Source organism: Mercenaria mercenaria, chromosome 10, assembly GCF_021730395.1.
Source record: "Mercenaria mercenaria strain notata chromosome 10, MADL_Memer_1, whole genome shotgun sequence".
Taxonomy (NCBI): domain Eukaryota; kingdom Metazoa; phylum Mollusca; class Bivalvia; order Venerida; family Veneridae; genus Mercenaria; species Mercenaria mercenaria.
Genome location: NC_069370.1, coordinates 10897772 through 10912277, shown reverse-complemented (window position 1 = coordinate 10912277; position 14506 = coordinate 10897772). Strand labels below are relative to the sequence as shown.

General features: G+C 37.9%; 1 long non-coding RNA gene across 1 annotated transcript; it reads left to right on the top strand.

The window, feature by feature from the left end:
• Positions 1-313: 313 nt before the first annotated feature.
• Positions 314-14100, top strand: LOC123560490 (uncharacterized). Its single transcript, XR_006688240.2, has 3 exons — positions 314-2041; positions 3113-3192; positions 14018-14100. It is a non-coding gene; the product is annotated as an uncharacterized LOC123560490 (long non-coding RNA).
• The last annotated feature ends 406 nt before the right edge of the window (positions 14101-14506 follow it).

The following is a 14506-nucleotide window of genomic DNA, read 5'->3' as shown; positions in this document are numbered from 1 at the left end:
TACATGGGTACATGTATGTGTAGATTATTCATTAATTATTTTATGATATCTGCATGCATATCTATGATATCTATAATATTTAACAAATTGATGAATGCACAAGCACAGGTAATCAATCAATGAAATTCATGAGTACACAGCACCATATAGGCCCAATCAACCTGGGATATATCTCTAACAGAAGGGCAAAGCAAAAGTGTTTTTCAAAAAGATTGAAGACTTTTAAGTCTCAGGTACATATTTAACATTGGAACATAAATATCGTCTGTAAATGTGTAATAAAACTTCAAGTATTCATCCTTGCATTTTTGTGCCCCCATTGAGTGGTGGGGGCATATAGATTTGCTCTTGTCAGTCCGTCTGTCCTTCCGAGAATGTTGTGTCGCGCCTAGCTCCAAAACTATTTGACATAGAGTCACAAACTTTACAGGAATGTTGGTCGGCATGTTTAGTTGTGCACCTGGAATTTCTTGTCCGGATTCATTCAGTGGTGTAGGAGTTATGGCCCCTGACTTTGTAAAAATGTGTAGTTGTGCACTTGGGGTTTCGCGTCCGGATTCATTCAGTCTTGTAGGAGTTATGGCCCCTGACTTAGTAAAACATTGGTCATTCTAATGTTTTGTCACGTGTTGCTCTAAAAGTATTTGACCTAGAGTCACCAAAGTTTACAGGAATGTTGGTCAGCATGTGCAGTTGTGCACATTGCGTTTTGTGTCCGGATTTATTCAGTATTGTAGGAGTTATGGCCCCTGACCTAGGAAAAAATTGTCATTTTAATGTTTTGTCACGCGTAGCTCCAACAGTATTTGACGTAGAGTCACAAAGAGTCACCAAAGTTTACAGGAATTTTGGTCAGCATGTGCAGTTGTGCACCTGGAGTTTTGCGTCCGGATTCATTCAGTCGTGTAGGAGTTATGGTCCCTGACTTAGTAAAAAATTGGTTATTTTAATGTTGTGTTATGCGTAGCTCAAAAAGTATTTGACCTAGAGTCACCAAAGTTTACAGGAATGTTGGTCAGCATGTGCAGTTGTGCACATTGCGTTTTGTGTCCGGATTTATTCAGTATTGTAGGAGTTATGGCCCCTGACCTAGGAAAAAATTGTCATTTTAATGTTTTGTCACGCGTAGCTCCAACAGTATTTGACGTAGAGTCACAAAACTTTACAGGATTGTTGTATCTTAAAAGTTGTTAAACCCGAGTCATTAAACCATGTTACAGTGTCAGGAGTTGGGGGCACCTGTGTCCTATGGACACACATCTAGTTCCTTCACATGTTTTGTAAATAATTCTTTCATGATTTTGGTCTCCTTTCAAGGTTTTAGGTCCAACACCTCAAGAATCTTTTTATGTATTTCATCTTAAGATTGTTTGTCAAGAGAAGTCTTTCTGTGCTTTTCATAATATATAACATTTCTTTTTTATGAACTATGCCATCAGCAACAAATGCTTGATAGTAAGCTTTCTGCATTGAAATTTTCCAGTTCACCGCAAAATTTAATTTTACCATTTAAACTTGTGTGTTCATTTTTTTTGCTTGGGATATAGCAAATATTGTCTACTCCTTAACACTTCTCTTATCGCATTATTTCTTGGTAATATACTTTCGGTTGCTGACTGTACTTCACAATTTCAGTACAACCAGATGCTGTCTGCAGAAACTTCTTTTTAACCTTCAGAAAAAAATTAAATAACATATTACACACCTTTTCTTGGCAATGGCTAGTCAAAACATGTGTGGGGCGGAGGTGGAGCTCAGGGTGGTTGCAGAGAGTGGGAAATCATCTTCTCTATCTCTGTCACCAGTAGCCTTCAGACATGTGAAGCTGCAGACAGGCGAGAGCAGCTTCGCATGTCAAACAAGAACAGTTGTATCATCCCCTCCACCCCAGACACACACCAAAGAAGAGAAAGGTGATCAACAACATGCCAGGGAAGAGACCTGCAGAGAAGGCTATTAAGCCAGTGACAGCTGTCGACAACAAATGCTCAGTTTGCTCCATTATATTTAATTCTAAAGTGGACAAACTTTTCAGGAAAAGGTAAGGAAAGAATGACATTTGGTTGGGCTGTGACCATGGCACTATCACTACTGGGCACATGCTGTTTGTGTTGGGCAGAGAATAGTAAGCCTGGAAGGTGTGCCAACCATAAGCTTTCTCTGCCCAGCACATCAGTAGGTGCCAGTAGTGACTGCTACAGTCATGTATGTTATTAAATATAATTTATATTTCACTTAAATTATATCTTTAATTTCTATGTGCAATTTATTTCTGAATTGAATCTCATTATACATTTTTATTTATTTTGCAGATACATATCTTGACATTTGTGTTTTAAATTAGCTCTGTATTTTAATTCATTTGCTGTTAATAAGCTATCCAGATTTCTGAAGACTCTTAGCCACGCATTATCAGATGAAATTCCCTTTGCACGGTGTTTATCCATATTTGATCCTTCTTTGTGGAAAATGAGAAAACAGATATATTAGATATTTGCTATATTCAAGGGAAGTCGTATGTAAGTTTCATAAACATTGCACAATCTTCATCCAAGCCAGTATCTCCGGCTGTATTCGGCTAGACTTGTGTCAACTGATAAAACAAATGTAACAATAAAAAGCAATGGTACATAGCTATGCCATTCCATGGGCCATATGTTTTTATGCACAAACATGTGTTTAAGGAGCTTACTGACATTGGAGTTCACTATTTAGCACAGAGAGTGTCCTGTGTGCGAACAGAGAGGGATCCGTTTTCTCATTTTCCACAGAGAGGGATCCGAAATTGGTATACACCGTGCTTTGGTGAGATCCAGCATTTGGCCTCTTTATTTATCTCTTCCAGACATGCATCTCCACCTTGATAATGCCCATTGTTTCCTGTTCTACTTAGTGTTAAAGACGACTTGACTATATCTTTCAACTAAATAGGCATCATTGCTTCAATATAACTATTGAGTGAAAGGAACCTTTGATATCGAGGGTGGTTTCTTTCAAATAACAAATGAGACATTTTTTCACGTCCTGCAACAATAGCGTCTGCGTTTCCCCTACGGCATCCAACTCTAAACAACATAAGGCTATAACATATAATTTTGGTCTTCTATATCAGCTGCCCATATCCAGTAACCTTCTACAGAGGATTTTACAGTGTCTTACAAATGGTACTAGCAACTCATCAACTGCTGCAAGGTAAATATTTCAAGTATTCTCTAGCATTTAGCTCACCTGTCACGAAGTGACAAGGTGAGCTATTGTGACCGCTTGATGTCCGTCGTCCGTCGTGCGTCAACAATTTGTAAAAATCTTCTTCTTGAAAACCACTGGGCAGAATTACACCAAACTTCACAGGAATGATCCTTGGGTGGCCCCCTTTCAAAATGTTCAAAGAATTGAATTCCATGGAGAACTCGGGTTGCCATGACAACCAAAAGGAAAAACTTTAAAACTCTTGTTCTCAAAAACCAGGAGCCCTAGAGCTTAGATATTTGGTGTGAAGCATTGCCTAATGGACCTCTACCAAATCTGTTCAAATCATGACCCCGCCCAAGGGGTCACTTGATTTTACATAGAAAAATCTTAAAAAATCTTCTTCTCAAAAAGCAGAAAAGCAGAAGCCCTAGAGTTTAGATATTTGACATGTAGCATTGCCTAGTGGACCTCTACTAAAGTTGTTCAAATCATGACCTCTGGGTCAAAATTGACCCCACCCCAGGGGTCACTTGATATTACATTTGAAAATCTTCAAAAAAATTCTAAAAATACACCAGAAGGTCTAGAGCTTAGATATGTATGCCCCCCTTCGAAGAAGGAGGGGTATATTGTTTTGCAGATGTCGGTCGGTCGGTCGGAATGTAGACCAATCCGTTTCCGGATGATAACTCAAGAACGCTTGGGCCTAGGATCATGAAAGTTGATAGGAAGATTGGACATCACCAGCAGAAGACCCCTATTGATTTTGAGGTCTGTATGTCAAAGGTCAAGGTCACAGTGACCCTAAATAGTAAAACGGTTTCCGGATGATAATTCAAGAACACTTGGGTCTAGGATCATGAAAGTTGATAAAGAGGTTGGTAATGACCAGCAGATAACCCCTGTTGATTTTGAGGTCAGTATGTTAAAGGTCAAGGTCACAGTGACCCTGAACAGTAAAACGGTTTCCGGATGATAACTCAAGAATGCTTAGGCCTAGGGTCACAAAAGTTGATAGGGAGCTTGATCATGACCAGCAGATGATTCCTATGGATTTTGAGGTCAGTTTGTCAAAGGTCAAGGTCACAGTGACCAGGAACTGCAAAATGGTTTCCTGGCAATAACTCTAGAATGCTTGGGCCTAGTGTCAGGAAAATTGATAGTTATGTTGGCCATGACCAGCAGATGACCCCTATTGATTTTGAGGTCATTAGGTCAAAGGTCAAGTTCACATTGGCCAGGAACAGTTAAAACGGATTCTTCTTGTCCAAAACCATAGGGCCTAGGGCTTCGATATTTGGTATATAGCAAAATCTAGTGGTCCTCTACCAAGGTTGTTCAGATTATTTCCCTGGGGTCAAATATGGCCCAACCCCGGGGGTCACATGGTTTATATGGACTAATATAGGAAAAAAACTTTGAAAAACCTCTTGTCCAAAACCACAGGGCTTAGGGCTTTGATATTTTGTATATGACATCATCTAGTGGTCCTCTACTAAGATTGTTCAAATTATTCCCTTAGGGTCAAATATGGCTCCGCCCTGGGGGTCACATGGTTTACATAGACTTATATAGGTAAAAACTTTGAAAATCTACTTGTCTAAACCACAAAGACTATGGCTTTTATATTTTGTAATGTAGCCTCATTTAGTGGTTCTCTACCAAGTTTGTTCAAATTATCCCTCTAGGGTCAAATATGGCCCCGCCCCAGGGGTCATATGGTTCATATAGACTTATATAGGGAAAAACATAAAACCTTCATGTCCATAACTTACATCATTCAAATTTGGACCACATGTATAGTTTTGAGTGGCAAGATGAACCTTGACATGAGTTGACCTTGATCTTGACCTAGTGACCTACTTTCACATTTCCGTAGCTACAGCCTTCAAATTTGGACCACTTGCATAGGTTTGTGTACCGAAAAAATCTTGTTATTGACCTAGTGACCTACTTTCACATTTTGGAAGATACAGGCTTCAAATTTGGACCACAAGCATAGATTTTTGTTCGGAAATAAAATTTGACCTTGATTTTGACCTAGTGACCTACTTTCACATTTCTCAAGCTACAGCCTTCAAATTTGAACCACATGCATAGTTTTGTCTACCGAAATGAACTTTGATCCTGAGATGGACTTAGTGATCTACTTTCACATTTTTGAAGGTACAGGCTTCAAATTTGGATCACATGCATAGTTTTTAGTTCCAAAATACAATTTGACCTTGATTTTGACCTAGTGACCTACTTTCACATTTCTCAAGCTACAGCCTTCAAATTTGAACCACAAACATAGTTTTGTGTACTGAAATGAACTTTGATCTTGAGATTGACCTAGTGACCTTCTTTCACATTTCTGAAGGTACAGGCTTCAAATTTGGACCACTTGCATAGTTTTGTGTTCCGAAATAAAAATTGACCTTGATTTTTACCTATTACCTACTTTCACATTTCTCAAGCTACAGCCTTCAAATTTGAAGCACATGCATAGTTCTGTCTACCGAAATGAACTTTGACCTTGAAATTGATCTAGTGACCTGCTCTCACATTTCTCAAGCCACAGCTTTCAAATTTGGACCACATACACATTGTTTTGTACCGAAATGAAATTTGACATTGATTTTGACCTTGAGCTAGTCTTGAAATTTGGAACATTCAAAAATGGCTCAGTGGATGGCGCCAAGATCACTCTGTAATCTCTTGTTAGGTTAATAGGTTAAAGGTCAAGGTCAGATTAAACCAGAATGGTAGAACTTTTGTTTACAGTGAGCATATAATTTCTGTTCCTTGTGCAATTACTGAATGCATCAAGGGGGACATTTTGTGTTCGACGAGCTCTAGTTCACATGTAGCATTGCCTAGTGGACCTCTACAACATTTGTTTAAATCATGACCCCCGGGGTCAAAATTGACACCGCCCCAGGGGTCACTTGATTTTACATAGGAACATCTTAAAAAATCTTTTTCTCAAAAACCAGAAGACCTAGAGCTTAGATATTTGGTGTGAAGCATTGCCTAGTGGACCTCTACTAAAATTGTTCAAATCATGACCCCGAGGTCAAAATTGACCCCGCCCTAGGGGTCACTTGATTTTACATATGAAAATCTTCAAACAATTTCTAAAAATAACCCAGAAGGCCTAGAGCTTAGATATTTCACATGTAGCATGGCCTAGTAGACCTCTACGATATTTGTTAAAATCATGACCCCCGGGGTCAAAATTGGCCCCGCCGCCGGGGTCACTTGATTTTACATAGGAAAATATTAAAAAATCTTCTTCTCAAAAACCAGAAGACCTAGAGCTTAGATGTTTGACATGTAGCATTGCCTAGTGGACCTCTACTAAAGTTGTTCAAATCATGACCCCGGGATCAAAATTGACACCGCCCTAGCGGTCAATTGATTTTACATATGAAAATCTTCAAAAAATTTCTAAAAATAAACCAGAAGGCCTAGGTCTTAGATATTTGACATGTAGCATTGCCTAGTAGACTTCTACAAAATTTGTTCAAATCATGACCCCCAGGGTCAAATTGGCTCCGCCCCATGGGAGTTACTTGATTGTACATAGAAAAATATTCAAAATTTTCTTTAAAAAACCCTAGAAGGCCTAGAGCTTAGATATTTGACATGTAGCATTGCTTAGTGGACCTCTACAAAAAAATTTCAAATCTTGACCCCCCAGGGTCAAATTGACCCAACCCCAAGGATACTTGATTGTGCATAGGGAAATCTTCATAAATTGCTAAAAATAAACCAGAAGACCTAGATCTTAAAGCTTTAGCTAAGAAATTTGTTCAAGCAAGCAACTCTACTCAGGTGAGCGATATAGAGCCATCATGGCCCTCTTGTTATGGTTATCACCACAAGCTTTTGCATAATCAAGTGCTTTTGGTGAATTGTAATCAAGTTTCATGCAAAAGTCTTTTAGAACAATATCCCATGTTATTTCGAAAAATGCTTTACCTGCGTTCATTTCAATATGAAGTAAACCAGGGAGTGGTATTATCCATCTATACTGATGCTCTGGTTGAATGTTATGCAATAAGCTACATCTATGGGCTAAGAAATTGTCAAAACCTTCAACACATTTTGTACAGTAATGAACATTTAATACAAGTATTGTATAGATCCCACCATCACATTCTAAAAACAGCCATTTTTAACTAGACCCTTCATCATTAGCTATTCCTGCTCTATGTGAAATATTTGTCAATATTTCTGCCACATTTTCAAAATTTCCTGCGTTCAATAAATCAGGCTAGCCTGTTTTGACAGTAAAGTTATGTGTATTAGTATCAACATTTGAAAAGAAAAAATAAGGGTTAAGATTCTTTGTTTTCTGGTATAAATCAGAGAAGTTTTGGCTTTCATAGGCTAGAGGTCCTTTGCAATTTGTACATTTGCAACTTGTGTATTCGTTTTCAGCTCCACAATCCAAGCAGATCTTTTTGTAACGTGTGGTAGATGTTTTACTTAAAATTGTATCAATAAAATCCAGTTTTCCATTTAAATCATTTACAACAGACCCAAGGCGCTTTGATATGAAGCTGTTCGGGGCCTCCGTGGCTGAGTGGTTAAGGTCACTGACTTCAAATCACTTTCGAGCCTCACTCAGGGCGTTTAATTCTTCATGTGAGGAAGCCATCCAGCTGGCTTACGGAAGGTCGGTGGTTCTATCCAGGTGCCCACTCGTGATGAAATATTGCACGGAGGGGCAGCTGGGGTCTTCCTCCACCATTAAAGCTGGAAAGTTACCATATGACCTATCATGTGTCGGTTCGACGTTTAATCCAACAAAAAAAATAAATATAAAGCTGTTCCTACTGGTTCGAAATATATTAATGCAGTTTTCTTTTTCATGTAAAAATATAGTCTTCTGATGTATCATTAGGTTTATCTAAAAGCCAATTCCTTGGTGCCAAGTTACCATCATGGATTGTGCTTTCAGGGTCAATACAAATGTACAAATGACTAGTAACGATACTAGTAGGAACTTTACTTTCAGCTCTGATTTTATGAGTTTTCCCAATCACTCAATGTTCATTGTCAAAAAGGGTTCTTACAAGACCTTTAGGAGAATTAGTTTCTTTTCCCAGTCATTTTGATACAGTGTCAGTACTCCCAGCTGGAGATACCTTTGAATTATATGTTAGCAACTGCTTATTTCTAGAAAGAGAATAAATAAGATTCTCCGGAAATGACAATGGCAGCACAAGCTTTGAATTTCGACATCCAAAAATCAACTCAACAATCTTTGCTAACTTAATTTATCAATTGTGACATTTTCATCAAAACCGCATAATTCTCGAAGAAGTCCAACAAGTGCTGCTGAACGTTCCTTGATCCATTCCTCTGGATTATAAGCAAGTAAATTGGCTAAATTACATTTAGTCCTGCTGTTACAAAGATGTGAAACATCAGATTGAATAAAACCACTTAAAAATTGAGCAGTCTCAATACAAGATTGGTAATTACAATTGAAGTTCTCATTGCAGTGTGATGTTGAAATAAACTTTTCTTCAGAACTTGACACATCAGTGGGTTTGATACAGGTATTTTGTTCAACTCTATCAACACAGGAATGACGTATATACTTAGCCCGCTTTGAAATAATGACTTTTTTATAAAGGCAGTCCAAAATTGACCATTTTAACTTCTTTCCCTTCTCTATATTATATAAACTTGCAGAGGAAGGGTCAGATTCATCATGTATTAAAGCACCACATGACTTTTTAGCTCACCTGTCACATAGTGACAAGGTGAGCTTTTGTGATCACCCTTCGTCCGTCGTCTGTGCGTGCGTCCGTCCGTCCGTCAACAATTTCTTGTCTGCACGATAGTGGTTTCATTTATGATTTTATTTTAACCAAACTTGCACACAACTTGTATCACCATAAGATCTCGGTACCTTTCTTGAACAGGCCAGATCCCTGTATGGGTTCCAGAGTTAAAGCCCCTGAAAGGGCCAAAATTAGCTATTTTGACCTTGACTGCACAATAGCAGCTTTAATTATGATTTGATTTTTACCAAACTTGCACACAACTTGTATCACCATAAGATCTTGGTTCCTTTCTTCCACTGGCCAGATTCCTTTATGGGTTCCAGAGTTATGGCCCCTGAAAGGGCCAGAATTAGCTATTTTGGCCTTGTCTGCACAATAGCAGCTTCATTTATGATTTTATTTTAGCCAAACTTGCACACAACTTGTATCACCATAAGATCTTTGTTTCTTTCTTGCACTTGTCAGATTCCGTTATGGGATCCAGACTTATGGCCCCTGAAAGGGCCAAAATTAGCTATTTAGACCTTGTCTGCACAATATCAGCTTCATTTATGATTTGAATTTAATCAAACTTGCACAAAACTTGTGTCACCATAAGATCTCGGTTTCTTTTTTGAATTGGCCAGATCCCGTTATGGGTTCCAGATTAATGGCCCCTGAAAGGGCCAGAATTAGCTATTTTGACATTGTCAATTCATTTATGATTTTATTTTAACCAAACTTGCACACAACTTGTATCACCATAAGATCTTGGTTCCTTTTTTGAACTGGCCAGATTCCTTATGGGTTCCAGGGTTATGGCCCCTGAAAAGGCCGGAATTAGCAATTTTGACATTGTCTGCACAATAGCAGCTTCATTTATGATCTGAATTTAATCAAATTTGCACACAACAGGTATCAACCTGAGATCTTGGTTCCTTTCTTGAACCGGCCAGATCCTGGAATGGGTTCCAGAGTTATGGCCTCTGAAAGGGCCAAATTTAGCTATTTTGACCTTGTCTGCACAATAGCAGCTTCATTTATGATTTGATTTGAACAAAACTTGCACACAACTTGTATCACCATAAGATCTCGATTCCTTTTTATACGCCCGAAGGGACATATTACATTATCGCCTCGGTGTCTGTCTGTCTGTCTGTTAGTTAGCAATTTCCCTTCCGCTCTGTAACTCTTGAACCCCTTGAAGGATTTCAAAGAAACCTGACACAAATGTTCACCTCATCGGAATGACGTGCAGAGCGCATGTTTTGGATGGCTCACTTCAAGGTCAAGGTCACACTTAGGGGTCAAAGGTCATATGACTTTGTTTTGTGTGTATATTGCTCTGCATTTGCGTTGCATTGCAGTGCTCTTGTTTTTATTTGGCAGATCCTTCTTTCGTTCACGTAAAATATTTTTATGCCCCCGAAGGGAGGCATATAGTTTTTGAACCGTCTGTCCGTCTGTCGGTCTGTCGGTCTGTCCGCAATTTTCGTGTCCAGTCCTTATCTTTGTCATCCATGGATGGATTTTCAAATAACTTGGCATGAATGTGTACCACAGTAAGACGACGTGTCGCGCGCAAAACCCAGGCCCGTAGCTCAAAGGTCAAGGTCACACTTAGACGTTAAAGGTCATTTTTCATGATAATGCATTGATGGGCGTGTCCGGTCCATATCTTTGTCCTCCATGGATGGATTTAAAGTAACTACGCATAAATGTGTGGCACAGTAAGACGACGTGTCGCGCGCAACACCCAGGTCTGTAGCTCAAAGGTCAAGGTCACACTTAGACGTTAAAGGTCATATTTCATGACAGTGCATTGATGGGCGTGTCCGGTCCATACCTTTGTCATTCATGCATGGATTTTAAAATTATTGGGCATGAATGTGTACCACAGTAAGACGACGTGTCGTGTGCAAGTCCCAGGTCAGTAGCTCAAAAGTTAAGGTCACACTTAGACGTCAAAGGTCATATTTCATGATAGTGCAATGATGGGCATGTCCGGTCCATATCTTTGTCATTAATGCATGAATTTTAAAATAACTACGCATGAATGTGTGGCACAATAAGACGACGTGTCGCGCGCAAGACCCAGATCCGTAGGTCAAAGGTCCTAAACTCTAACATCGGCCATAACTATTCATTCAAAGTGCCATCGGTGGCATGTGTCATCCTATGGAGACAGCTCTTTTTTTTTAGTTACTTCCCTTTTATGTTACTATAAATAGCTTTTTGTTCTTAAGTGCAATGATAACAGGTGAGCGATATAGGGCCATCATGGCCCTCTTGTTAAATGTGCCACCTGCATGTCTTTCAATCACCTTCTGTCTTGTCCTAGTCATCGTTAACCTATAATGAAAGTATTGTAACAAGGGAGACATAATTATGCATATACTAATTACAATTTACAGTTGTATCATGTAAGCATGATGGGTGTAAAAGGATTAATAATTTGTATTTTCAGTTTCAACTATCAAAAGCACTTACTTAAATAGAAGTTCATTTAAAATATAATAACATAAATTCTGTTATAATTAAGAAATTCTCCCTCATTACTCACGCCTACATTTCTGTAATCAAAATGGCTGCAAGTCATATGCTAAGTTATTGACTGGTCAGTAAAAGGCTACCATGTATACAGAATAAAACAGCATGACAACATGAGATTGATGTTGGTTCCAGATCCAACAAACAGATTTGATAGGCATGCAATTAAAGTTTTAATGCCTGAAATAACTCGGCTGCCTGACCATTTAAGACATGTAATGGCATTACACCAAGTTGCTGGCTGGCAAGTTGGCCATGTACCTGCAAACTTGTGCTCGTTTAATGGAATCATCCATACTAACAATAGAACATATAAACTGTTCATACCTCGGATCAATTGGAGCTTCAGCATCTGTGCCAGTGCATCAGGCATTTTACAGAGGGTTCCGGCGTGATCGTCCTGGTGGTGGTGTAGATCTTAAGGCGAAATATGTTCTATCAATTCCAGCAGGACGTTTCAGGGAGACAATGCGTGCCTTTGAAGAGAGATTAACGCAAAACGAACTTGAACTTATTGCATGTTGGTGCGAGTGCACCCTTAAACATAATTATAGCAGAGCTACTGGCGCCGACAGCGTCGCATTACGTTCAGACGTATGAACAAGAAAACGGATAGAGAGATCTAACTGTGTATACTAATGAGTTGAACATTCGTGGTACTTTTTGAAATCGGTGTTGTTCGGATTTTTTCAAGTACACTAAAAATAATGCACAGTATATTAATCAGTAAAGACATCAGTAGACGCTTACTGTTTACGGTTGACAAAAGCGTCTCGCTTACTGCTTTGAATATTGAATAAAAATGTAAATGCGCGTTTAATAATTAGTGCTAAATATATTTTCTATGAAGAAAAAAGAAATAAAATACAATATTTTCATTTTGAAACGACTTTCGTCACGCTGCCATTACCGAACTTTATTATACATACTTATGTTTGTCCAGATGTGGTGGTGTAGTGGTTAGCAAGTTCGCGTTGAAAACCAGAGGTCGTGAGTTCGAACCTCACCTGGACAAGATTTTTTTTTTTAATTCCTTTTTATTTCAGTTTTTTTTTGTATTATTATGAGTTTTTAAAATATTGTATAACTAAAGTCATTCATGTGAAATTTAACAAGTGTTTAGTTTTGATGTCAGGTTCCAATGTAGTGCCTGTGCAGTAGTCAGTAGACATAACTTTTTAAAACAAAAAGAAAAGCTTTAGGATCAAAATATACAGGCATTGAACTGCGAAAAGCAAATGATGCTCTTCTCCCCGTTCGCATATATTTCATCCGTTAGCTTTAAAATCACTGACCAGAGTTTATCAAAAAAACTAAAACTATTGGCGATGAATTATCAATAAACATCAAAAAGGTTCTTACTACCATCCATATTCTATAGTGCTAAAAGATTAACCATAAAAAAGCCATAGAAATGTTAACTTAAAAGTTTAGTAAATAAATCGGGGTTTTTCGAGAATTTCGGCAAACACTGTTTTTCTCTAGGTAAAATTCTGATTATTAACTTTTAAAAATTGCTAGTCTTGTGGGTTTAAAACAAGCTATGTACAGTCATGTAAATGATTGTAATTTTCCCATACCAGGCGTCTATTATAGCAGTATTTTTGACTGAAAGTTGGACACAATCATTCTTCCTTTCAGAAAGAACCAAAATTTGACAATAATGACATTTAAAAGAATTACAATAGTCATTTCCAGGATTACGTAAATTCTTATTTCTATTAACTTTGGAATTGTAACATTAACTTTTTTACATTAAGTTCACATTGCCAAACATTCACATGCAAAGAGACAGAGTTCCTTTGGCTATTGGCCTAATGAGATTCTGTTAGGTTTGAAATTTTCAAGGGAGCTCTGCCTTTTAGGTAGCACCTAATTTCATGTTAGAATATTTTAGTAAATCTTGTGAAAATAAAACATTGTGATTGTTTCTCTCTCTTGAGACTTCCTTTTTATTTTATACTTACCCTACTTCCTGTTACTCAGTCTGAATAATGTATCATAAAACAGTGTCTCCCAATAAGGCTACATTACAATTAATTATCTAGTTAATGTAAATCCGGATAAAAATGTCTCCCAGTTTGGAGACATTCACTCAATCAAGAGATTGTCTCCATTTTGTTGAATCTTCCTTAGCTGACATGTGAGAACCATCGTTGCATAAGTCAAACGTTGTAATGACTTATCACAGAAATTTGCAACATTTGCTAAAACTGCCTAGATTTCCATTCTGTGTGATTTCCATTCGGTATCGTAATCCTAGCCGCCGATTCTAGGATTATGGAAGTAAATATTATAGCATATATTGCTAGGCACTCGGCTTTAAAAGAGTAGTGTAAGAAAAAAATGATAAGCATCTGGCAATATAAGTATTTATCACACATTCGATAAGCAGATAGGGAAATGTTGAAGTTACAGTGAGCATGTACACGTCTAATATTTTGGACTAACCCAGTTGAGGCGTAACTAGTCCCACCTGTTGCATAATTGTCACTTTCATTTCATTTCAGTTTAATATAGCAGATTGACATCAGTGGAGGTAACTAAAGTCGCGGATCAGGACTATGGCATAACCTGCCAACAACAAAAAAAAGAGAACATTTTAGGTATCAGGAAATTAATGCTATGTTTCTTACGAAAGCTTTGAAACTTTATTACTCAAAGACTATAATATGTTGTGGAAACAAATGAGAATTAGTTGTTTTTACTACATTTTACACTGAAAATTGAAAAGAGCTTGTAACTCTTCATTCAGTGTAAATTGTCTTAATTATAAATATCAATATTTAATGGTCGTTAAATGCATATTTCTCCATAAATCTTCATACGTAAAGACATAGTGAAAGTTTTATTGCAGTGGCTGCCCATGTCTGATTCCTGACTCTGGCATTTTTCTTTCTTGATTTGGCATTTAGAAGATAGTTTAGAAATGAAAATTAATATTCTGATGTTCATAATTTGACCAAACTTCACTTCTAAAGAAAGGTCATTTTCAGCGA